Genomic DNA, 26,948 nt, shown 5'->3' on the forward strand with positions numbered 1-26,948 from the left:
TTATTTTTGGTGAACACAAACTTTTGAAATTTAGTTTTGTGAAAGACACATGTAATCATGTATTATTTCATTCTTTCTATATTTCATTACATTGCCTAGATCAAGCAAATACTGATATACCCAGACAAGTGTGGCAAACAGTTATGTGTTTTTTTTAAACACCTCATTTTGCAATTTTGTAACGCACTTTATTAAACAGAAACTTTAGCTCAAGGCTGTGCAAAATAACGAATTTCTAGTTTCTGCTATGAGAATGTATATGTTGTTTTTGTTTGTAAATAGTCTATGATACATTTAAAAATGCAATTTGAAGTCAGATTTCATGCATAGAACCATGAGGACTTTAGGAAGATGTTCTGACAAGCAGTGGTGTGAATGCAGCTTCCCACATAAGAGGTGAGTTAACAGAGGCTCGGAGCAGATAAGTAACTGGTGCAGAGTCACAGGCTGGCAGAGCAAGGATCAGAACGTAGGTCCTCTGCCTTTTAAGCTTGTGCTCTTTTTGGTTCACACTGCCTCTATTATTAAATTACTTAATTTATCAGAGCAAAAAGCAAAACCTTAGGGATGCTATTAGCAAGTTACTATTTCCAGTTCTTTTGGGAATCTGTTAATTGCCCTTTCATAAATGCTGCTCATTATGATTAAGACTTTGATTAAATGTGAAAGTCTAGAATTCATATGTTACAGACAGATTTAATATTAATTTAAAGCACCAGAGCAGAATGAATTGTGCATTCCAATTTTTTAGCTCTATCATACACTCTTTAATCAAGGATTTTTCAAGAACTTGCTTTGGGCTAGCAGGACCTGATTTTTCCCCTCAGGAAGCTCACAGTTTAATTAAGGAGAGCTCATATTAGTAACAATACACAACGGTGTCTGAGTAAGAGTTTAGGGGAGGTGTAGCTCGGCTTCATGGAGGTTAGGGGCAAGTGAGTTTAGTGAATAGTTGCCACTGAGTGAGACGGGGAAAGACGGGTGTCCTGGTTGAGGGGCAATGAGGTAGGGATGACTAATGCTTATGGACCATTGCCTGATAAACACTGTGTCCAGGACTGTATATGGATCATGTTTAATCCAAAAGCAATTCTGAGTGAAGTCCTATCCCTCAACCCTTTTTACAGGAGAAGACATTGAGGCATAGACCCATGAAGTGGGCTTGCTCAGTAACAACTGCTCAGTGAAGGGGCTGGGACTCCCAGCACTTGCCTGGTTCAGCTCACACTACTGTCTCCTTCCTATACTGCCCCTTCGCCCATCTGTGTGAGCCAAGGCAAGAAAGACAGTCTGGGGCCTGTGGGATGGCAAAGAAATTTTCTAGAACTAGGAGTGTATGTTGGGAAGGCAATGAGATGGGTTTGGAAAGGTTAGTTTGGGTAAGGCTTGAAAAGCCAGAAAAAGGATTTTAGACTATGTTCTAAGGCTTCACCATTTTGTAGACCATCCGATTCACATTTTGATGGTCACTTAGGTAAAATAAGATCTATTTTAGCCTTGCAAACAACTACAAGGAGAAATTAGTTGAACAACATTAAATATTGACTACTGATATGATAATATGTGTATCCATGTAGGAGGTAAGCGTTGTGCCTTCTTTTCCATTCATTCAGAAAAAGCGCCTATGGAGGCTCGCGATAGAGAGGCACCATGCTCATTGCTTTGGACATACCCTGCCTCCAGCATGAAGTCTGGCATTAGGAATTTCCCATTAATGTTCAGTGAATGAATGAATGGAATTTCCTGCCCTGCTCCTTGCCTCCCTCCCTTCCCACCTCCCTCTACCTTCCTTTCTCTTTTTCTTCCCTCCCATCGTTAAACACATATTTACTGAATACCTACAAAACTTCTATGACTAAAACCAATGAGATTCTCCCATGAAATGGGGTGGAGAGAGGGGAGAGGCAGAAAATAAGCAAGGCGATTGAATAAATAATGTAATTCCAGTTAGTGATAAGTGATGAGGAAAGCAGGGCTGACTTACAGGATAGATCATGCAGTGGTTGGGGAAGACATGGTCTAAGCAGGCCTCTCTTGGGAGGGGACACCTGTTCAGAGGGCTAAATGAATGGAGGCAGCCATGCAAAAAGCTGAAGGAAGGTCCTCCAGGAGAGTCAAGGCCCTAGGAAGAGGACAAGTCTGGTTCATTTAGAGAACACCATGAAGGGCCAGGGTACTGGCGCATTGTCAACAAGCGGAAAGTGATCGGGCCGAGGACAGAAGGCCAGGTCACGTAGGTCTTTGCGGTGTGAGAAGAACTCCAAATTTTATTCTCCGGAGTGGAGCTGCTTAAACTGCTAGTATAAGTTATAATGGAATTTAAGTAATGTTCACAGATGAGTAGAGAAGATAACAGAGACCGAGAAGGATATTTGAATTTATTATTTTAATTAATTTTGTTAGAGATAGGGTCTTCATCTGCCACGTAGGCTGAAGTGTGGTGGTGCCATCATAGCTCACTGCATGAATTACTGGGCTCAAGTGATCTTCCTGCCTCAGGCTCCTGAGTAGGTGGGACTACAGGCATGCACCACTACACCTGGCTAATTTTAAAATTTTTTTGTAGAGGTAGGGTCTCACTATGCTGCCCAGGCTGGTCTTGAACTCGGCCTCAAGTGATCCTCCCACCTTGGCCTCCTGAAGTGTTGGGATTACAGGCGTGAGCCACCACACCTGGCCTAACAAGGAATTTTTGACAGTGAATCTTGACTACTAAGAGACTAGGGGACCATGAAAGAAAACAGTACATTAACCAGGAAAAGGATGGCTGACACATTGAATGATGAAGAGGAATTAAGGCAGCGGAAAATTGAACACAGGCCCTTGGAGATGAAGAGGTCATGAGTTACCATTGGCTGATAACCCACTGTGATGACATTTCTCAGAAACGAGGCGACTAGAAGAAAAACATGAAAGAAAAGGGGGCTAAGAGTTTTCAGAATTCTCATAATACTTTTTAAAAAGAGTCTCAAAAATCAAAAGCAGTTTTGGCATACTGATTTCTAAGACAGAATTCATTCTCCTTCTTCCTGTCCCTCCCTTCCTTCCTTTTCTTAATAGAAATTATTTTATTTATACATTTTGTATTTTAGTTGCCTTGTCAGTTAAGTGATTATATTCATACTGGAAAAAAAAAAACATGGGCAATATAATCATAAAAATAAAAATTTCTGGCCGGGCACAGTGGCTCATGCCTGCAACCCCAGCACTTTGGGAGGCCGAGGTGGGTGGATCACCTGAGTTCAGGAGTTCAAGACCAGTCTGGCCAACATGGTGAAACCCTGTCTCTACTAAAAATACAAAAATTAGCCAGGTATGGTAGCGCACACCTGCAGTCCCAGCTACTCAGGAGGCGAGGCAGGAGAATCACTTGAACGCTGGAGGGCAGAGGTTGCAGTGAGTCAAGATGGCGCCACTTCACTCCAGCCTGGGCGAAAGAGCAAAACTCCATCTCAAAAACAACAACAAACCCCAAACAAAAACAAATTTCTATATTTTAAAATGATGTATGTAATAATTGTTTTTGCTATACTTGGAACTTTTTTTTTTTAACCTAATAGGGATCTAATATTTGAATTATTTATGCAGGAATTCCTAGATTGTCATTACTACAACATTTATGGTATATTTCTTCCTTGAATTGTTGAGACCTGATTTATTAGGTGAAGGATGACATTGTTTTCAAGGGAAAGGAATGCTGTTAAAAACCAAGCTGTTACACAAAGGCTTTCCTCCAGGCTCTGCAGGAACTCCCCAATTCTTGGCTTGTTGCTGATTATGCTAACACCAACTTCTGGATACATTTGAGTTCTGATGGCTCCTGCCATACTGCTCCCAATTACTTGAAGCTGGGCATCCAATTCCCACAGTAACTCCTAGGTTCTCCTTGCCCATCTGTTCCTGCAGTGGCATCAAGCCCCAGAAAGAAGGTAGCTGTTAGAATATTCCAACTTAATGTCTTACCAGGAGGACCTAGACCAGCAATTACAATACAATGACGTAAGCATTTTCCTCCTCTACTCAAGTTGAAGAAGAAAAGAGGAGCCGACAAATATAAGGCCGAGGAGTATCCCTGGTCACGAAGGCTTTGAACTCTTACCCAGGTGTGGAGAGCCACCTTTGGCGTGCTCCCTCCCAGCACAAAAGTGCCATGGCAGTGGTCTGTCCCTCTAATCTACATAAACCTCTACTTTTCTTTCTTTCTCTCTCTTTCCTTTTTTTTTTTTTTTTTTTTTTTTTTTTTTTTTTTTTTTTTTTTGAGACAGAGTCTCACTCTGTTGCCCAGGCTGGAGTGCAGTAGCACGATCTCAATCTTGGCTCACTGCAACCTCTGCCTCCTGAGTTCAAGCGATTCTCCTGTCTCAGCCTCCCAAGTAGCTAAGCTTACAGGCAGGCACCACCACGCTCAGCTAATTTTTGTGTTTTTAGTAGAGATGGGGTTTCTCCATGTTGGCCAGGCTGGTCTCGAACTCCTGACCTCAGGTGATCCTCCCACCTTGGCGTCCCAAAGTGCTGGGATTACAGGTGTGAGCCACTGCACACAGCCAGATCTCTCTACTTTTTATAGATACAGAGAGGGTTTGGCTGTGTCCCCACCAAATCTCATGTCAAATTGTAATCCCCAGTGTTGACTGGATCGTGAGGGTGGGGTTCTCATGCTTGTGTGAGCACCATCCCATCGGTGCTGTTCTCGTGATCATGAGTGAGTTATCATGAGATCTGGCTGTTTAAAAGTGTAGTATATCTCCTCCCTCTCTCTCTTCCCCCTGCTCCCGCCATATGAGATGCCTGCTCCCCTTTCGCCTTCTGCCGTGATTGAAAGTTTCCTGTGGCCTCTCCAGAAGCCAAGCAGGTGCCAGCATCATGCTTCCTATCCAGCCTGTGAAACCATGAGCCAATTAAACATCTTTTCTTTATAAATCACCCAGTCTCGGGTATTTCTTTACAGCAGTGCGAGGACGAACTAGCACAGATACCATTGCCTGTGTTCAGATTTCTTTGGAGTTGAGCACTTTCAGTTATATATCAGATGACTTCAAGATCTTTTGAAATGATTTGGTTCTCTTAGAAAGCTTTGTATGGACAGTTGGGTAGGTGGCTGGGCTGATGGGCAGAGTGATGCCTGAAGGAAGAAGGATCATACTCATTCATTTCCCCAAGGCTTTCTCGATTGCTCTGTGAACCACACAGCGAGCGTGAGAGGGCGTTGATGGGGTTTGTTTCAGGATGCTCTACTGCACCTGGTTGAACATCGTTGGTTGGGTTGTTCTTGTTAGTCCAAAGGGAGAGGGAGTCTAAGAGTGTGCTGTGAGTTGGAATCTTGGAGAAACAACTTACAAAGCTTGTGATTTGGGCAAATCCACTCTGCACCTTTCAGTGCTGGCATATTAGGTAAAGACACACATTTCAGAGTGGCGTGTAGAGAAGTTCAAATCCCAGCCATTTCATTTGCTCCTGGAACTTTGTACGGGAAAGTGACTTAACTTCCTTTTTTTTTTTTTGAGATGAAGTCTTGCTATGTCACCCAGGCTGGAGTGCAATGGTGCAATCTCGGCTCACTGGAACCTCCGCCTCCCAGGTTCAGGCAATTCTCCTGCCTCAGCCTCCCGAGTAGCTGGGATTACAGGTGCCTGCCACCACGACTGACTAATTTTTGTATTTTTTAGTAGAGATGGGGTTTCACCATGTTGGCCAGGCTGGTCTCAAACTCCCGACCTCAGGTGATCCGCCCCTCTCGGCCTCCCAAAATGCTGGGATTACAGGCGTGAGCCACTGTGCCCGGCCTATGACTTAACTTCTTTAACCTTGTTTTTTATCCTTTCTAAGACAAGGGTCAAAACATTACCTTCCTCACGGGATTGTTGGGAGAATTAAGTTAGGTAAAACTCATAAGACGTATAAGAATTGCCATCAAGTAAACGCTCAGTACATGTTAGCTGTCATCCATCTCGTTGTTGAGAACCAAATTAAATATCACTCTATAAGTGAAAGTACTTTGTTAAGACCTAAATCAATGTTAATTATTATAATGATGAGGTTGAGTATTGCTTCATCCTTGATGCTACTCTCCTCAGTAACTCTGCCAATGATTTAAAGATATAGAAGCTATTCTTGTCAGAGGGATGGCACAGGCCCAGGGTGGGTCTCCTGGTAGGACAAGACCAAGATTAAGGCCTTCCGGTGACAGTTGAAATTGATAAGGGGTAAAAGTAAAGGTTTCTTTTATGTTCAAAAATGAGGTGCATTAAGAACTCCTGGGAGGAGACCCAGCTTGGGAGCAGTCAACGTGGAAAGTTCCTGGGGGTTTTAGTTGATGGTCACCTAATGCTGTTTTGGGCTGAAGACCAGAACTGCTAAATTCTGTCTCTAATCATCAGACAGTTGAAGTTTTGTACTTTGTTCTAGACACCGCATCTTAGGAGGGCCTTATTATATATATTAGGTAGAAAGAACCTTGGCAAGTCAGAGGTTTGAAAATACGGTGGGTGAAGGAGCTTTAAATGTTTGAAGTCGCCATCTAAAACAAGGATTATACATGCTTCTTGCTAGCATGGAAAGTGAAACTGTGACAGAGAAGTGGGTACTGGTGAGAGAAAGAATATAATTTCACAAAAGAAAAACTCAATAGTAATCTCTGCAGCCAAAATGGCATGCATTGATGAATGTGCTGTTCCCAGTGGATTTGAGTAGAGGCTGGTGATTGTGGGAAGATTCTCACACTGGGTGTCATGTTAGACCAGCTGACCTCTAAGGGCCTTATCAAGTTTTATGATTTTATAATATAGCAGGCTGTACAGACCATTTTTAATATAGTCTTAATTTTTATAAAAATGTATTCATGCATATATGTAGTTGTAAAACATAACCATTAAATTCTAGTTAAATGCTACCAAAGATGAAAATAATAAAGTAGCTTCAAATTGTACTTATTGCAAGATGACCTATCTGAAATGTCTTCTTGGTCATATGATAAGAGGACTTAAGATGCCGAAGGGGAGGATCATAGCCTATTCATATTTCCATCTCCCACAAAGTGTCTGGCACACATGTAATAATTAAAGTAGATAATCTTTATTGAATGTTCTCTTGTTTAAAGAAGTATTTAAAGCCCATTATATTTAATAATTCACTTAACCATCAAAACTGCTCAATAATTTTGACACTATCATTATTCCATTTGACTCATGAGGACACTGGCACTCACTGGGGTTTAAATGACTTGGCCAACATCACACATCTAATAAGTGCCGGGGCTGATATTTGAACTCAGGAAGTCTGGTTCCAGAGCTTGTGTTCTTTACCATCACACTCTACTGCCTCTCCTAATAGAAGGTACTTGGTCAGTGTTTATCCAGTTGATGAACTGATGGATAGATGGACGAACAGAAGGACTAACGGGGGTTCCAGCACAGAGTCACCTGAATATGTGGCAGTAAACAAAGGGCACCGATTACATAAAGAGCAGATGCAGAAAGGGCCGATGAGGAAGGGATGCTGGTAACACCTCCGTCACTGTTCTTCTTTGAGTTGATTCCGCATTGAGCATCTTGGGGTGAAACAGAAGGACGTGCATTAGCACGGAGAAGCAAGAGCTCCTTCTCTTGGGTTCCTCCTCTCTCTTTGCAGAGGAGATGTTTTCTGTCAGAATGATTAGTTAGAAGTGAACAATGAAGGCCCTCAATTAGCATTCCTTCAAAATGCCATCTGTAAGTGACTAAAGATGTGACAGCTGGAAGGCAGAACACAGGGCTAACTCCGCACAGACAAGACAAGAGTCGGGGAGGCAGGGCCGCTCGATCAGCCGTTTCCAGCATGTTAACAGGTCCACCCACTAAACTAAACAAATGCTTTCTTCCTACCATGGAGACAGAAACTGAAAAATAACTTTTGACAGCACTGTATGATTTAGTGGGTGCTTGCAGACACAGCCTATACTTAGTTTTATACCATATTTAATAGAACATTTCAAACTGTCATAATTATTTGGCAGCTTTTAAAAAATAAGAAATAAATAAAAAAATAGCAAACGCCCCTCTGGGTTACTCATTGCAATGAAAATACCATATCTTCAGGACTTTGGAATGTCTTGGCAACTCTTACCCCAACTCTATCCAACACCTGCTCTCCAGGTAGGTCAAGGTCGATATACTTGACTACTTCAAAGCCTCAACAAAAATGTTCTCCATCACCAAGTTATCAGGTGTCCACGTCAGCTGAGAAGCCTGACTGGTCCTTTTCATGCCTGTGGAACAAGGGACTGAATCTTAAGGAGAGTGGAGACCTTGTGTTACTTACATTCTGCATTCAAGAAACTATTTCTATGAAGTTTAATGATCAATGATGTTTTTTCCTTCAAAACTATCCAAAGACTTCAAATCTGTTTGTACAAGGAGGCACTGGATTGAACTGAATTTCTAGTTTCTTCATCGACTGGTTCCTTCATTCAGTAACAAAACTGAACATTTTAATGTGCTGACACTGTATGAAAATGGTCTGCAATAAGCACATGTATTCCCATCTTATGGGCAAAGAAATGGGCTGGAGAGGTTTCAGTAACATGCTCCAGCTGGCTGAGATGCATCTGATGAACTTTGTGCTTCCAGTGAACTTGTAAGATCCAAGTCTCCAGCCGAACGTCAAGTTCTTCTAGGATTCGTCCCCAGCCTTTCCCCAGTCTTCTAGGACTCCTCCCCTGCCTTGCTCCACCTTGAACTCTGTTGTTGACACCTTTCTTGTCCTCTACACTGTTAAACAATTCTAGAGTGGTGCTATACATTGGAAATAAAATGCGAACCAGGCCGGGTGCGGTGGCTCACGCTTGTAATCCCAGCACTTTGGGAGGCCGAGGCAGGCAGATCACGAGGTCAGGAGATCGAGACCATGGTGAAACCCCATCTCTACTAAAAATAAAAAAAAAAAAATTAGCTGGGCGTGGTGGCGGGTGCCTGTAGTCCCAGCTACTCGGAGAGGCTGAGGCAGGAGAATGGCGTGAACCCGGGAGGCGGAGCTTGCAGTGAGCCGAGACTGCTCCACTGCACTCCAGCCTGGGCGACACAGCGAGACTCCGTTTCAAAAAAAAAAAAAAAAAAAATGCGAACCACACATATAAATTGTATTTTAATATCCACTTTAGGAAAGCAAAAAGAAGCAGGTGAAAGTAATTTTGATAATATATTTTATTTACCACAATATATCAAAAAAATCTATTTCATCCTGTAATCAGCATAAAAATTACTAATAAGAGATTTTATATTCTTTTATGGTATGAAGTCTTTGAAAGCTGGTTTGTATTTTACATTTGCAACACACCTCGCTTCGGACTAGCCACATTTTGAGTGCTCCAAGGACGCTGGCTAGTGGCTACCGCATTGCCCGGCACAGTCCTCGGGGAGGGAAGGAATCCTTAGTTGTTAACGTGTCAGACAACATGCTATGGCTCGTAGTTGTCCTCCTGATGTGTATCTTCTCCTCCCGTCCACCGTATTAGAAGCCTTCACTGGGCACGTGTCTGCCAGGTACAGACTACATTTCCTGGCCTCTCCTGCACTCAGGGTCCCATGTGACTGGATCTAGCAACTGAGATGTAAATGAAAGAGAAGTGTGCCATTTCTGGGTTATGCCCTTAAATAGGGCATGTGCCCACCCCTTCTCCTTCTCTCTTTGTGCAAGCTGGAGGGCAGGAATGGTGCCAGTCACCTTCAACCACCTGAGCATACTCAAGGGACAGCAGAGCCACAGACAGGAGCTTCTGTTTCCTCACCACAGAGCCAGCCATGGGGACTGTGTCCTGAGAGAAAGAGGTTCCTGCTTTGTTCACACAACTGATGTTCATCTTTGACAAGCACGGTCATCTTCATTTACTTTCATCATTTCTAGAACCTAATTCCATGCTCTCTTGGTGGGGTTAGACCCAACTCTTTCTTCAGGTCTCAGTGAAGCTTTATTTCAGCAGGGAGGCCTTTCTAATGTTCGGAAGACTCGGTTAGAGCCCTCACTCCATACTACCATGGCACCCTGAGCTTCCCCTTTCTCAGCATCCGTGCACAGGGTTATTTAATGTTGGTGTTCGTTCTAGACCTCTGCGTCATGGGGGCAGGCCGTGACCATCTTCTGGGCACTTGGCACAGTGTTTAGCATTTAGTGCCAAATACTTGTTCAAAGAATAAACGTAATTAAGAGGCTTAACATGTAAGTGACATGCTCTTGCCCTTCCAGGTTTGATGGGAATACAGAATCTCTTTAGATTTTCCTGGTTCCTGTTAGAGAGCATCAGAATGACAGTGCACACAGGCAAGGCTAGCTGGGAGGACCGAGTGGCCTGAGTGTCACGGGTTGAGTTGTATCCCTTACAAAGATATGCTGACGTCCTAACACCCAGTACCTCGGAATGAGATCTTCTTTGGAAATAGTGTCATTGTGGATGTAATTAGTCAAGGTAAGGTGTATTAGTCTGTTCTCATGCTGCTAATAAAGACATACCCGACACTGGGTAATTTATAAAGAAAAGAGGTTTAACTGACTCACAGTTCCACATGGCTGGGGAGGCCTCACAATCATGGCGGAAGGCCAGTGAGGGAGCAAAGGCACTTCTTACATGGTGGCAGGCAAGACGGCATGTGCAGGGGACCTCCCCTTTATAAAACCATCAGATCTGGTGAGACTTACTCACTACCACAAGGACAGTATGGGGAAAGCCACCCCCGTGATTCAATTATCTCCACCTGGCCCAGCCCTTGATCTGTGGGGATTATTACAATTTAAGGGAGATGTGTGGGGACACAGCCAAACCATATCATAAGGTCATACCAAAGTAGGTCGGCTCTAACTGAAACATGGCTGGCATCCTCAGAAGAAGAGGAGGGAGACACAGCGAGAAGGTGGCCATGCGATGATGGGAGCAGAGACTGGAGTGACACAGCCACAAGCCAAGGATTGCTGGCAAACACCAGAAGCCAGAAGATGCAAGGAAGGATTCTTCCCCATGGGTTTCAGAGGAACATGACCTTGGAGGCACCTTGATTTCAGACTTCTGGCCTCCAGAACCGTGAGACAATATGCCACCCAGCTTGTGGCACTTTATAATGGCAGCCCTAGGAGCAAATACATCAAGGCAGGAAACCCCTCACAAACCTGCTGGTGTGCCCGTTCCTCCTGGCTATGACTCCACAGCCTGTTCCCAGGGGTCAGCCCACAGGCCAGGGCCAGGCGGCATTGCTGGCTAGTGGCCTGCAGGAGGGGCACTTATCAGTACTTCCTCGCTCCCAACATGAAAAGTCAGGTAAAGAAGTACAGGAAGCTCTGCCAAGGAGTGGAAGGGATTTGTACCTCCTTAGGACAACTTCCCAGGGAAGGGCGAGTGGAGGACAGGGTGTCCCCACTACAGGAAGAAAGAGAAACATTATCATTCAGCTCTCACAGACATTCCTCCTTCAAAACAGACCCTCTGGCAAAGGCTATCCTTTAAAGAAAAAAAAGTTCTTGCTCCTCTGTCTTGAACTGAGAATAAATTAGGAGAGATAAGAGACAGATATTACTCCTTTTTAAAACTCTGCATTCCCATTGAAAAGAGTCAAGGCTACAATTCTCAAGTCTGCGTGTGTGTGTACAGTGCTTACATCTCTCTCTTACACACACACACACACACACACACACACACCATATCCCACTTACAGACTGAATACTTTGCACCACAAAGTATTTTCAGCTGCTCTTCTCGCTCCTTTCCCTTTCAATTCAGAAGGCTAACTCCAGCTCAATTATCTCTTCCTTTTGACAGAATTCACATCAAATGCAAACAAGATGAGACCAGGATTCTGCCTGGTTCTGTTGCCAAGGTGGGTGGGAAGTCGGCAGCAGGGATCAGTAGCTGTAGCTGCTTCAGCCTTTGTTGAGGCTAACTCTCCTCCCAAGGTGTCTCAAATAGAAAGGCTTGTTCCTGATGCTTTCCAATTATTTTCACTTCAAAGAAATACTTTAATATATTTAGTTCAAATTGCATGATGGTAATTATGCTTCTAAATCTGATCAAATGACGGGAGAGAGGAAACCTTTGCTTCCATGAGGGGAAATTTGTTCTTCAATAGATGGATCTAATTTTCCATAGTGGGAGGACTCACAAGCACTGAGACCGGCTTTTTTCATTAGTTATTTATAAAGCTCTTATTAGATTGGTTAAATTCACATGTGGGAAAAAAGATAAATTATTGTTAATCAATTTCTAACCTATTCTATTCATAATTTAGCTGATAGAAACCTCTGCTCACCAAGGGGATTTTTATTCAGGCTGCAAATCAATATCATGTTACAGAGTGTATTAATTAATAAATGGAATATTTAGCTTTTTATAATTAGTGTTTGTATTTATTATATTTGTTATGTTACTCCTCTCCTCAACGATCCCATTATAATTCCTATTCCTCAGTAAATAAAAGCTCATTCTCTGGTTTGGAATTCGAGCCTCCTCCCAACACACCACACAACCCCGCGGTGCCGGCCATTCACACTGCTCACGGGGTCTTCAGCTCCCTTCTCCCTGAGAGCTTGTGGGAAGGGTGCACTGTCCCAACCCAGTTAGATGTCATCAAATGCCTTGTTTGGCCAATGAAATGTGGGTGACAATGACATGTGTAACTTGAGGCCAAAGCCTTTAATTGCTGGCGCTCAACTCTCCATCCCTCCCACCATCCTGCTTCCTGAAGGAAGGGCTCCACCTGCTGACCCTGATGGAGAACGAGGTCACATCAGGCTCCCTGCCAACCCTACCGGAGAGGGACAGGCCTCATGCGTGAGAAACAAACCTTTGTTGTTTCAAACCACTGAAATGTTGAAGCTGTTTGTTACTGCAACAGACTTTAGTCTGTGCTGACTAAAGCACAGATCCAGGATATTCTTTGGGAAATCTAGCGGCTAAATTCTATTTTTCAAGTGAAATCTGCTATGGAACACCTATACATAATAAAAGCAGAGATGGTTGTGTTGAAGAGTGAGATGGGGTGAGTGTATGTGTAAGGGGATGGCGGAGGATGGAGATTCTTCTTTATCTTCTACTGAAGCCCCCGAAGCTTTGCAACCTCTGCACATTTCTTAGAACTCAGGCTGAAACCCTGTGATCTAGTCCAAACCAACCTTCCCAGCTAGGGTTTCGTTCAAAGGTCACAACTGGTGGCCTGTGAGCAGGGTCTGGACACACACACACTTTTTTTTTTTTTTTTTTTTTTTTGGCTCACAGAGTGTTTGAAAAGAATCTAAGACAACATTTACAGATTGGGAGATCAATGTAAAAGATGCTTCCTAAACTTCCCTTGCTAAGGTGAAGAATGAGGACACCCTGGGCCTCCACTCCTTCCCTTCAGTTGCTATTTGTCATTACATTTAAATGTCTGTTGCATGTAGGGAAATATTTCGGTCCCATGTCTCTATCAAAAGTGGGAAAGGGCTGTGTTTTTCTAAAAGTAAGAGAAAGAGTGTATTTCTCTGTGGAGTGCATAATTCTCCTAAGTATGAAAATGAAAGCTAAGGTCAATGTTTCCCACCCCTCACTTCTCTCGTTCATGTCACCTGTTGCTTCTCATTGGCTTTAGAATGTGGGACCTCTCTTCTAGCCTCTTGAATCTACCTCTATGGTTTGACTTCTGAAAATGTGGTCCCTGGTCCACCTGGATCCCAGTTAGCTGAGATGCTCGTGAAAAATGCAGATTGCAGGTTTCATTTCAGACCTACTGGAATTGAGGTGGTGGCGGTTTCTGCATTTTCCATAAGTAACCCTTTCCCTCGACAATTCTTAGGCACAATTAATCTTGAGAATTACTGCTCTGTGGCTGAGGTCATCATATATTCAGAACCAAGTTCTATGGATGGGTAAAGCATTTTTATTCTCTTCTAGCTTTGAGAGACCTTTCAGAAGGTAGAATTTGGATGCCAAAATGCTATGATTTCTGAAATGGTGTCCAGGAATAATACAATGAATTATTTGAAACCGCAACTGTTCCCAAGATTACAGATAAACTGAACACCAAGTTGTCTTCTGAATGTTGCCCTCACTCTCCTCCTTCCCCACTTCTGTTCATGCAGTCTTTGCCAAAAGTCCTTCCGCCATGTTTCCTTACGAAATCTCACCCATCTTTAAGGTGCAGTTGAAATGTTAATGAAAATTAATGCATCCTTACTATCATCTAAAGTCAATTGTGTCAAAACTTTTAGAATTTTTCATTTTTTAATAGAGCTTATTTTTAAAGACAGTTTAATTTCACAGCAAAATTGAGCAGAGTACAGAGCTCCCCTCTCCCCTGTCCCCGATACATGCACAGCCTCCCCCACTATCAGTGTTCCCCACGAGAGTGGTACGTTTGTTATAAATGCAAAATGTACATTGACACATCATCACCCAAAGTCCTCAGTTTACATGAGGTTCACTCCTGGCGCTGTACTTTCTATGGGTTTGGACAAATGTATAATAACATTTATCCACCTCTGCAGTATTATACAAAAGAGTTTCATGGTCCTGAAAACCCTCAGTGCTCCACAGACTCATCCTTCCCTCCCCAAACCCCTGACAACCATGGATCTTTTTACTGTGTCCAGAGTTTTGCCTTTTCTAGAATATCATATAGCAGAAACCACACAATATGTTGTCTTTTCAGACTGGCATCTTTCACTTGGTAATATGCACTTAAGGTTCCTCCATGTCTTCCCATGGCTTGACAGTACATTTCTTTTTAGCATGGAATAATATCTCATTGTCTGGAAGTACCAGTTTATTTATCCATTCATCGACTGAAGGACACCTTGGTTGCTTCCAAGATTTGTCAATTATGAATAAAGCTGCTGTCAATATCTGTGTGAAGGTTTAGTTGTAGACATAAGTTTTCACATAATTCAAGTAAATACCAAGAAGCATGTTTGCTAGATCACATGGTAAGAGTATGTTTAGTTTAGTTTTTTTTTTAATTTAATTTTATTTTTTTGAGACCAAGTCTCCCTCTGTCGCCCAGGCTGGAGTGCAATGGCGCAATCTCGGCTCACTGCAACCTCCGCCTCCCAGGTTTGAGCGATTCTCCTGCCTCAGACTCCCAAGTAGCTGGGACTACAGGTACTCGCCACCATGCCTGGCTAATTTTTGTATTTTTAGTAGAGACGGGGTTTCACCATATTGCCAGGCTAGTCTCGAACTCCTGACCTCATGATCTGCCTGCCTCAACCTCCCAAGCGCTGGGATTACAGGCAAGAGCCACTGTGCCCAGCTGTGTTTAGTTTTCTAAGAAACTGCCGGACTGTCTTCCAAAGAGACTGTACCATTTTGCATTCCCACCAGCAGTGAATGAGAGTTCCTGGAGCTCCACATCCTCCCCAGTATCTGGTGGTGTCCATGTTTTGGGTTTTGGCCATTTTAGTAGGTGTGTAGAGGTATCTCATTGTTCTAATTTGCAAATGCCAAATGACATATGATGTTGAACATCTTTTCATATGCTTTCTTGCATCTGTATATCTTTTTTTGGTGAGGTTTCTGTTCAGATCTTTTGCCCATTTTTAATCTTGTTGATAGTTTTCTTACTGCCAATTTTGAAAAGTTCTTTGTATATTTTGGTAACAGTCCCTTTATCCGATAGGTCTTTTGCAATATTTTCTCCCAGACTGTTGAATGCTCTTTTTTTTAATGGTTAGTCTGTTTCCAGGAATCAGAAATCAGGCTTCACACCCGGCCCAGATGTTCAAGTGGTTGTTTGACTTGTCTGTCATCTGCAACTGTCTCTCTTCTGTTTCATACTCCACACCTCTCAGATGCTGGAGAAACTGGTCATTTGTTCTCTATAGCATCTCACATTGTGAATTTGTACAAGGCTCAGTGGCTTCTTGAGCCATGGGTTGTGTGGGTCTATAAACCAAAGGGACAGGCCTTGGACAGACAGGGGTTTCCTTCAGGCAGCACGGCCTCAGCCACAGCAGCATCCTGAGGCTGAGGATGTAACACCAAGATACAAAGATATAACAACATGTTTCTAAGATGTGGCTGTCCTGGAGGAAACACTGTCAGTGAGCAACATGAGAGAGAAAGTCTGCGTGTTTTAGTTATCGGCCATGTGAGAAGGAATACCTGGATCACTGAATCATCTAGGCATAAAAGCTTTTTTATGAGTTGTGTTAAAAACTGCTTTTTGTGGATCACATGAAGCGACTCTGAAATGCGTTATGCTGATCATCATTGTTGCTAATCATGTCCATTTTGGGCCATGCACTGCACATGTTTGTCATTAGTCAATTGATTAAGTTTGCACTCTTTGGGAGAGGCACCACTCTTGTCCGCATGTTACTGTCCCCATGTTATAGCTGAGGACGCTGAGACATAAAGAGATTAAGACACTGTCTACCAAGCGAATAACAATATTTTCTTTAAGCTCATGAACAACGTTCGGCTGTGCAGAAAACCAATGACATCAAAGGAGAGCTTCTAGAAGTAAACATGACTGATGGTAAAGGACTCCTTCTAACCAACCCTGGGAAATTACCAAAGTTTCCCATCACCCCAAGCTACTTGCCTTCCCACCCCTTCTCTTCTGAAGCAACATCCCGACTCCAGAATCCGTTCCCACATTTAAAAAATGGGATAATGTGAGCTGTCATTTATGTGCATTGACTGGTAGGGTTGAGGGTAGCAGGAGTACCCTGAAGGAGGGGGCTAGTAACAAGCAGGGAAGAGAGAAATGGGGGATTTTGGAATAGCACACTTTTGAGTGCCAGTGCATTTATGGAAAGATAATAGTTAGAACATAGTGTTATCGGCTGGGACTAATGATGGTGGAGCAGTGTCACTGAGGGTATGAGGTGGCTCTGATCCATGCCCTATGGTGAATGCATGGGAAAGACAGGTGTGGAATGGTTATGAGTACATGCTCTGGAGTGGAAGGCTCTGGATTAAAAACCTGACTCCACAGCTTAGTAGGTGCGTAACCTTGGGGATGTCGCTTAATTGTTTAACTTTCACTTTCTTCATTTTAATTTTAGGAGGAGAACAGCACTTACTTCATGCATTTGTGGTAAGGATTGAGTTAGATGATACATATCCAATGTTAAGCACTGTGTCTGATAGAAACTTCTTTTTTGTTTGTTTGTTTTTTGTTTTTGAGACGGAGTCTCGCTCTGTTGCCCAGGCTGGAGTGCAGTGGCGTGATCTCGGCTCACTGCAAGCTCCGCCTCCTGGGTTCACGCCATTCTCCTGCCTCAGCCTCTCCAAGTAGCTGGGACTACAGACGCCCGCCACCACGCCCGGCTAATTTTTTTGTATTTTTAGTAGAGACGGGGTTTCACCGTGGTACCGATCTCCTGACCTCGTGATCTGCCCACCTCGGCCTCCCAAAGTGCTGGGATTACAAGCGTGAGTCACCGCGCCCGGCCAGAAACTTCTTAATATGTTGGAAATCTTACTATTTTATGGTTGATGAACGAATGGTTCTAGTGACTTTCAGGGCGTGTCTTCTGGCCCAAGGCTAACAGCAGGTGTATATTATAAAGGCAAACTGATCTCCCATGGAGAGCGAGGAGATGGGATCTGGAAGGCCTGGGTGCTACTTGTAATACTAGATTGGCTAAAGGGAGGGTAGAACGGGAGGGGGCTGCTGCTGTACCATAGAGTCTTGATGAATTTATGGCTGTCATTCTGAAGATTTTAATCTTTTCTGAACAAGCCATAAAAAAGTCTTTTATACAACAGGCAAGACTTATGAACTTCTGTTTGCTGCACGCTGTTCTCTTTCTGTGGGTTATTCAGGTCATCCTCACTACAAATATGTGGGGTAAGTACCATTTTCATCCTAAATAACCTCTGCCACTAAATAACCTTTGCCCCCACTGCACTAAGATTTTACATGTTTTAACTCACTTAATGGCTGCAACGGCCCCAGGAGGTAGATACTTATTAATTACCCTCATTTAACAGAGGTTTATGGAGGTGAGGGACTGGACTGAGGGGGCTACTGGGACGACCTAGTCTAGCTGGGTTCTAAGGCAGTCACTCTGCCCCCAGAGCCCTGCTTCGAGAGCCTCTATGCTTCCATGAAGGTCACAACCAGAAGCAGTCCAGCCTGCAGTTGCTGTTTTAAAAAAGAGGTTGTAAACATCACTCACTGCACCACAGGGTGGCCGCAACACAAAGTCAAATGTGAGAATTCTTTTAGAATCCACTGTGAGGAAAAGGCCGCTTCCCCCAAGAATCCATAGGCTTCTATTCTGATAATGATGATTATATCACCGCCAGAGTCCCCTTCAGCCTTGATCATTGAGACACTCTAGGCAGGAGGAAAGCGTTGAAGAACCTCTGTGGTCAACCTAATTCTTTGCTATATCCATGATCTGGATTTTCAGCCTTGACTTCTAGTTTATTATGATAGTGTTAGGTCTGTTCTTGTTGCAAGAGGAAAGGTGTTAATATATTTAAAAAGCTATACCAATGACGTGGGTATAGAGACAGAAGATGTGACTTTTTGTAGTTAGAGGTCAAAAAGCTGTAAGATATTCAACAACTTAGAGGCTTGAAGAAAGATCCCAAAGGGTCTCCAAGGCTGGAAGGACGGGCTGAACCGAACCACAAGAAATCTAATGAGGGTGACTTAAAGGCATCAACACAGCGTTCGTTATCTGTGCCTCAGAGCTGGGCAAGGTCTGACTCCCTGAGGAAGAGCCGGGGGGGATTGCCATGGGGACCACTCCCTGCCAGGCATAGCCTTTTCCCAACCCTGAGAGTCCGAGCAGGGTTTCGGGCAGGGCGGGTCAGAAACCTCAGGTGTGCGGGGATGGGAAAAGGGGGCACACCCTGTGTTCCCTAGACCTGTACTGAGTCATGTTACAAGTCAGGAGTTGTTGCCGGGATAAATGGGAACAGACCAAACACCGTGGAACTTTCATTTTCATTACCTGCAAACTCAATAGAGGCTGAAAAGTTTGTTGCCTATTTAATGAATTCATCAACAAATGCTGATTGAATGACTGCTCTGGGCTGGTCAAAAAGGGTCACAGGTAAGTGAGACAAGTGCAGAGAGCTGCTGGGGACAGCCAAGCTTTCCTCTCGGCTGTGCACGCAGCTGTTCAGGAAGGGATGCTTTCTTCCTTCAGAGCCCTTCCCCCACCCTCCTTTCTCTGCCTCCTCTATATCTTGACTCCTCTCTCTGCTCCTGATGGTACCATGCACAGTTGATATTTTCTGTCAATTTAATCCCATGTTAGGTGGTATTTCATATTTTCCTACCCTCACTGCAACCTCCTTAAACATTCAGTAAACTATATTTTCACAACGGGTTTTCACGTCCAGCCTGAATCACTCCCCGACCGCCCAAGTAAGCTCCTTGACTTACTTTTCCATCTTTGTATACTCAGTGCAAAAAATAGGTCCAGGTTTATAATAGGTGCTCAATACATAATAGTAGATGAAATAAATGACCTACCTTTTCTGACACATGGGAATGCCTTTCTATATTCTTATTTTTGGTAGTGAAGTTTCTGATAAAACGTATCCATGGAAACACGTTGCTAATAGAAGTATTGCACATGTTAGGCGTAAAAGCTGTACCCTTTTTTAAGTGCCACAGAGGACTAATAACTGTTAGTTTGCAATCACAGACTACAAAAGAAATGATTGCATGAATAGCTGAGATTCCAGGTGTTAATTCAATAGCAAAAAAAATGTGTGTGTCCTTGTACTTTAGTTTCTGATGGTTAGGAGCTGATGTGTACTTGCTTTTGAATTCACTATAATCAGATTCAAGACCTTCTATAAATCTGTAGACTCAAAGGAATGGAAAATGCCCCCAAAGGTCACCTGGCACAAACCGTGCCTTTAGGCAGAACAAGATATAAAACTCCTTGTCGACTGTCTATCCTTTAAAAACCTGTCTCAAGGAGAATATTTTTGAGTATTTTCTTTTTTTTAACCTTGGAAATGCTTTTCCTGAGGGTCAGTCCTTATGGTTCCATTGCACTTGATAAAAAATTCTCCCTTGCCATATTGTAAGATCACTTCCATTTGCTCTGTCCTCAGCAGAGCAGGAAAACATTGGTCAGCTCCCTCCATATCATGTCCCTTAATACACTGAATAAATCCGCCCTGAGCTCCCTTTTCCTCAGACTTCATAAATCCAATTCCTCAAGTCCATCCTCACAGATCAATTTTGCAACCCTTTAATCATTTTAATAATTTTTGTCACTCTCAGTTGAATCATTTCCAATTTCACTATAGCCTACTTCTTTTTCCCCCCTCAGTTAAACACCATGGTAATGCAGAACGGACCAGAGCTAAGAATAGGAAAGTTTCACAGTTCTTGGGTGTTATAATTCCTTTTTTTTTTTTTGAGATGGAGTTTCACTCTTGTTGCCCAGATTGGAGTGCAATGGTGCAGTCTTGGCTCACCGCAACCTCTGCCTCCCAGGTTCAAGTGATTCTCCCGCCTCAGCCTCCCATGTAGCTGGGATTACAGGCACGCGCCACCATGCCTGGCTAATTTTGTATTTTTAGTAGAGACAGGGTTTCTCCATGTTGGTCAGGCTAGTCTCCAACTCCTGACCTCAGGTGATCCGCCCATCTTGGCCTCCCAAAGTGCTGGGATTACAGGCGTGAGCCACTGTGCCTGGCCAGGTGTTATAATTCTATGACAACATCACAGAAACACTTTGGTATCTAAAGACTTTTTTTTTTTTTTTTTTTAATTAGAAGAGCACCAGAAAACTTTTTCACCTCCTGTTCCTGGGCAACACTACCTTCCAGATCTTTCTCAGCAGAGTTTGAGAAAAAGCACTTAGTCCTAGTATTGGCTGTTTATTCATCCTCGCAGACAGAAAATGATCCACTCTGAGATCAAAAAGAATGGCAAAGCCTCAAAAAAGAGAGGTAGGAAACTCACGGCTTTTAGAGCCAGAGAGGAGCCTGGAGAATAGGGGGCAGCCAGGTGGGCATGGTGGCAGATGGGAAGCACCTTGCTGTTTAAAGGAGGGGATGGATGGCCTTTCATGTTTAGCTGATTTTTTTCTTCAGACAAGAATGCCCATCTCGTGTACCAGTAGCTTCCTTTGGGGAGGGGAAAATGGCTGGGCACAGTGGCTCACGCCTGTAATCCCAACACTTTGGGAGGCTAAGGAGGGCGGATCACAAGGTCAGGAGCTCGAGACCAGCCTGACCAACATGGTGAAACCCCATCTCTACTAAAAATACGAAAATTAGCTGTGTGTGGTGGTGCGTGCCTGTAATCCCAGCTACTCAGGAGGCTGAGGCAGGAGAATTGCTTGAACCTGGGAGGCGGAGGTTGCAGTGAGCCGAGGTCATGCCACTGTACTCCAGCCTGGGTGACAGAGCGAGACTCCATCTCGAAAAAAAAAAAAAAAGATAAGCCACAAATCTATATTTTAAATTTAAATATAAAATGGCTTAAGCCATTTTAATCCATTGTGCAGCTCAACCCTGTGTGGGCTCAAAAAGGTGCGTTTGCAAGCAAGGTTTTGCCCGTGGGCTCCTGAATTCATGCCCTTGCCAGGATGCTAATCCTCTACCGTCCTTATGATTTCTATAATAAATTTCTGAAGACCTATGCATTATTGAGAGGCATGTTCCTTACATGTGAACACTTTTATAAAATTGTGTTTTAAGAGGAAATTTTAAAGGGCAGGAACCTAAGCCCTTTACTCTCTAATGATGAAATTCCAGATGCAGTGGCTACTAAAAATGACACCAATCTGTGGAGATGAACCTTCTTGATGCTTTGTAATAACTCAGCCATCACAGGATGTGAGGTATCATGAAGTGCGACTGTCCCTGAGGTCGCCAGTGAGGCATCGTGAAGCGTGACTGTCCCTGAGATCCCCACATCAAGTTGTTTCCAGTTAATCTGAGACCAACGCAAAGCCCATTGAAGAAATGCACCCGCTTGTGCTTAGTATTCTAATTTTCAAACCCAGCAGGTTCAATTCCCTTACAAAGGTTGGTCTAGGATAGAGTTCTGGATAGAGAAAGGCAATTTAACCAAAATGCTTTACCCTAATTACACAGCAAAGCTATTTGCATAAGTAACCAGTCTGGGTATTAAGAGACCCAAGAGAGTCAACGTTATTCCAGCAGAAGTTATGTTTTTGCTAACCTTCAAGAAAGTAATAGCAAGTCAAGACTTTCAATGTTCTATTTGTAAAAGCAAATGATAGAAGATATAATCCTCTATCATTTGAATGAAATATGTAGGAAAGAGATTGGTCTCCATCGGAAGTGGGCTGAAAATGGCCTTCCTTTCCCCTGTGGCCATTTTTGCAGGAGAGGGTGTTGACCGTATTGAGCGTGGATAAGGGAAATAGTTTTTGTTATATCAAAAGAAGCCTGTCCAGACATGATTTTCTTCTTCTAATATGGAAAATGCTATTTTTAAAGAGGCCACTGATCTTTTGTTTGCTGTAGAAAATGAAGTAATCTCTTAGGGTAATGGACTCAAACTATAACAAAGGACAGGATATCTTAAAATTTGATAAGACATTTCTAACAGGTAAACAATGACATCGTTTACTAGGAAGGAAAATAAATGTTCTTTGTGGGGATTTTAAAAAATAGACAAAACAATCACTCGAAGAGATTGGCCTATGAGGCTTAAATCACGGCACTGCAGGAGCAGTTCAATTTGTCAGATTGGAAATATGACGTAAGTTTAAAAAATAAAGGAAAATAAACACAATCTAGATTGCTTCTACATATATAGTTCAGATGATTTAAACTTTTGCAACAAAACGATGCTTGGTATTTATCAGTTTTCCCTTCCAATAGAACATAAACCGCACGAGGCCTAAGACTGTGGTGTCAACTGAAACAAATCCCTTCATTTCTAGACTCCTGGGGAATTGGCAATAAGGATAAAGAAAATAAGTATTATGAAGGATGAGCAAAATAATAATGCATTTTTCATGGACTCCACAGCCATATCTGACACCGTTATTTCTGTGAAAGGTTTTAGCCCATGACAATTGACTGGACACATTAGGAATTATGGTCATACTGTCACCATCTATTCAAGAACACCAAGCCCTCATGACATGAGCAAATAACAGCACTGACCTGCCCAAGTGACCAGACAATCCTTTAAAGGAGTATCACTAAATTGCAGCATTCCCGGGCCAGGGGTCAAGACGAAAAAGAACGATCTGGACTGCAAGTTGCCAGGTTACTGCAGAATGAAAGTGGCAGATGGGTTGATCTTAGGGAAAAAAAAAAAAAAATCTGCTAACTGGTGCAGAAAACATTAGTCTGGGAGAATATCTCACTTTAGCGGAGACAGCTCCCGCAGTTCCATTCATTACGATCCGCGGGAAGGCTAGCCTTGCTGTGAGGGTTCAGCCAAGGCTCAGGCCCATGTTTCCCCCTAACACAGACACACATGTGCACACACCTACATCCTTGTCACTGTATGCAGAATCTCCTGCCGAGAGCCAAAGTGACAAAAATGATACAGTAGCTTGATGGGAATAAGAACACGAGTGTACCTAATCTATTCAATGTAAGTCTGAAAATGGAAAGAGGTCTACAAAGAACAATATTACTAAAACAGTAACAGAGGTGGTTTCATTTTTATTAATAAAAAATGCTCTAAAGCCTCTGACTGCTGCAAATATGATAAAACAGCATATCCCAAGCCCAGAAAAATGGTTTAAAACAACTCTAAGGAAATGACCCCCCTGAAAATCAAATGGAAGTGGAAACACACTTGGCCAAAAAGGGAGGCTCTGGTGCATAACAGACAATATAATAAAATTATAGGGAAACAATATAATAGAAATGAATCTGATGAAGTGTATTGCTATTGTAAGTAAATTCATGCTGGAGAAGTATTGAACAAACCACCAGAAGGGACACCTCGTTGGTAGGGATGACACATCTGATGTGCTAACAACTGCCCATTTCTCACGGTCAACAGAGTAGGCTTCCTTTCAGGTCACCATATTGAGCACACCTGGCTTGGACGGAAATTCCTGGTGAATTGGTATACAAGGTTTGTCATTAACTCTGCACCCAAAATAACCACACAACCAAGAGGAAGCTGTTTCTACCTTTTAATGTTGGGAGATGATTGTTCTACATGAGGAGAAAACAATCATGTGTGACTATGTAGAGCAAGCGTGGAGAGGCAGGTGCCCCTGACTCTTACTTGCCATCCTCCCGGCCTCCCTGGTGCACACAGCTATGGGGGCTGGAAGTTAGCTTAATTACTTCCAATTAAATTAAGGTGGCACAGCTTTTTCCCCTTTCTCTTTGAATAGCTGTAGGCTTAAAAAATAATATCCATGCTGATGATATTCCATAACATTAGATATGGTTTCATCAATACTGCTAGGCATAAGAATCTGGGGAGTCATACATTAACCTGCATTCCTCTTGCCTCTCAGAGAAATGCCCGTCTGGCCTCCACAGAACCACTCTTGCCACGGTTTCGATTTCTCAGGTCAGGACCAGGACAAGTTCCACTCACTTAGGAAAGCAGATGTTTAGGAGTTTCCTATTTGGTGACTCATGAAAATGATAGACTTGTTTCTAGAAATAAAAATTTGGCTGCCTCTTAAGCTATTACATTCTCAAACTGTGATGGGATATTCCCATTTGAGCTTAAGATACAAGTTTTTTTTTTTTTTTTTTTTTTTTTTGGAGACGGAGTCTCGCTCTGTCACCCAGGCTGGAGTGCAGTGGCGTGATCTCAGCTCACTGCAACCTCCGCCTCCCGGGTTCAAGTGATTCTCCTGCCCAGCCTCCCGAGTAGCTGGGACCACAGGTGCATGCCACCACGCCTGGCTAATTTTTTTTAATTTTTAGTAGAGACGGGATTTCACCATGTTAGCCAGGATGGTCTCGAGCTCCTGACTTCGTGATCCGCCCGCCTCAGCCTCCCAGAGTGCTGGGATTACAGCACATTTTTTTTTTTTGAAAGAGCCCTTTCTGCTTTTTTTTTTTTTTTTTTTTTTTTGAGACGGAGTCTCGCTCTGTCGCCCAGGCTGGAGTGCAGTGGCGCAATCTCGGCTCACTGCAAGCTCCGCCTTCCGGGTTCGCGCCATTCTCCTGCCTCAGCCTCCCGAGTAGCTGGGACTACAGGCGCCCACCACCACGCCCGGCTAATTTTTTGTATTTTTAGTAGAGACGGGGTTTCACCGTGTTAGCCAAGATGGTCTCGATCTCCTGACCTCGTGATCCGCCTGCCTCGGCCTCCCAAAGTGCTGGGATTACAGGCATGAGCCACTGCGCCCCACCTCTGCTTTTTTAAAATTTGTTTGCAAGATAAATTTTTGAAGGTAAAGGTGGGCAAGGAGGTAAACAAACTGAGCCACTACATGAAGGAACCCGAAGTTGGACTCCTTCTAGGAGGTGATTTTCTACCTGACCATGCTGTATGGGCCTTGCTGCTGCTGTTGTTTTTAACTTAAGAATGACTTTCCCCTGTAAGACATCTCATGAGAAGGCGGGGAAAGCACTACTTTACAATGAGCATGGGAGGCGGTCTTATCTCCCAGATCCATCACTGAAAGCTGGGACATCTTGGGGAAATTATTTAACTTTCCTGACCTTTTGTTCCCTCCTCTATAAAATGGTGACAAATAGAATACCTTCCTGACAGGGTTGTAGAGAGGACTAATTGAGACAACTGACGTGCCAGCATTTTGGGAATCATTAAGGTCTATGAAAAGTTGGTGGTTGTGTAACCATAACAGCTATATTTTAGGACCCCAGGAATTATGATCTTCTCAAGGCAGAAGTGTATTTCTTTGTAACCTTATTATCTAGTATATTTCCTGGTGCAACTAGGATCTCAGGAACTGTAAATAAACAATTGATTGAAAGAACAAATGACTGAATGAGAGAACCAATGAAAAAGGAGTAGAGAGAGTGGAAAAAAAAAAACAACCAAAAACGCCAGAGGCCTTGCTTTCTCAAGATTTCTGCAAAGGAAAGATATTTATTTATCCAACTGGGCAAGGACTCTTTAGGCAGGTTGCACAGACAGGAGTTGGATGGTGAATGTGGTCATGATCTTGAGAAACAAACGGGGTCTGAGCTGCAGGACAGAGTCAGACCATGTAAGGCTGGGAATGGGACTCTGAACAGTTTTTTGGGGGTAAAGTTTTATTTTGGGGAGTGATAGGGCTTATGGGGAAAAAGGGTGAAGAAGGCAAGGTTTGAAAACAGAATAAAACCAAGGCCAGCTATTTTGAGGATGAGCTTGAACAGATCTGAATGCGAGGGACAAGGTGACAAAAAGTGAGAGAGGGTTAAGGATCTACGTCTGTGACTCACGCTGGCTTGGGAGGGAGGTGATGGGTGGGGAGGAAACCGGAGTTGGGGGATGGCCGTTTGTCCTGATGCTTAGAGGCTGGTATCTGGGACCTCACTGTAAAGAGACTAGGTCCAGGGAAAGGGGACCCAGTGACTAGGGGCTGAAAGAAAACTTTGTTGCTGTGGGAACCAGGAGACCAGAAGGGCTCTGGTTCCAGGAGGACTGGGGAAAGGCCAGGAACCCACCCCTTGAAAACTGCACTAGGAAGTCCAGAGCGGCAAGCTCCTTAGCGCTGCTGTCATGGTGCTGCTACGGAGTCCTCCGGGTTCCTCTCCCCTGAAGCCAAGGGTGTCCCCTGGTCTCAAGCAGGACTGAAATTTGAGGTGGCAGTTGAGAGGCCCAATTGTTGGTTAAAGAGGGGCCAGGGGGAATATCTTCAACACAAGATGCATAAAAGCAACTCTATACATGTCTTATTTCCTTTAAAAAGCATGAGGCCAACATGCAGTGTCTTCCAGGCTGTTTTCTAAATCGTGCCATGAAAGGGCATATTCACATTACTGACATGTCCTGCTTTTATTGTTACACCTTCCTCCAACTGCCTCTACTGAACATCTATTATATGCACGGTACCAATGAAAAATCAGCATCCAACTGTTTCCTCCCTTCCTATTATCTGAAAAC

At 43.4% G+C, this 26,948-nt stretch overlaps 1 protein-coding gene across 13 annotated transcripts in view; it reads right to left on the reverse strand.

Moving 5' to 3' along the window:
* The window catches only part of PRKN (parkin RBR E3 ubiquitin protein ligase), a 1,390,810-nt gene that overhangs the window by 142,021 nt on the left and 1,221,841 nt on the right, over nucleotides 1-26,948 (reverse strand). The window lies entirely within an intron of this gene.

Source organism: Symphalangus syndactylus, chromosome 2 (genome assembly GCF_028878055.3).
Source record: "Symphalangus syndactylus isolate Jambi chromosome 2, NHGRI_mSymSyn1-v2.1_pri, whole genome shotgun sequence".
Classification (NCBI taxonomy): domain Eukaryota; kingdom Metazoa; phylum Chordata; class Mammalia; order Primates; family Hylobatidae; genus Symphalangus; species Symphalangus syndactylus.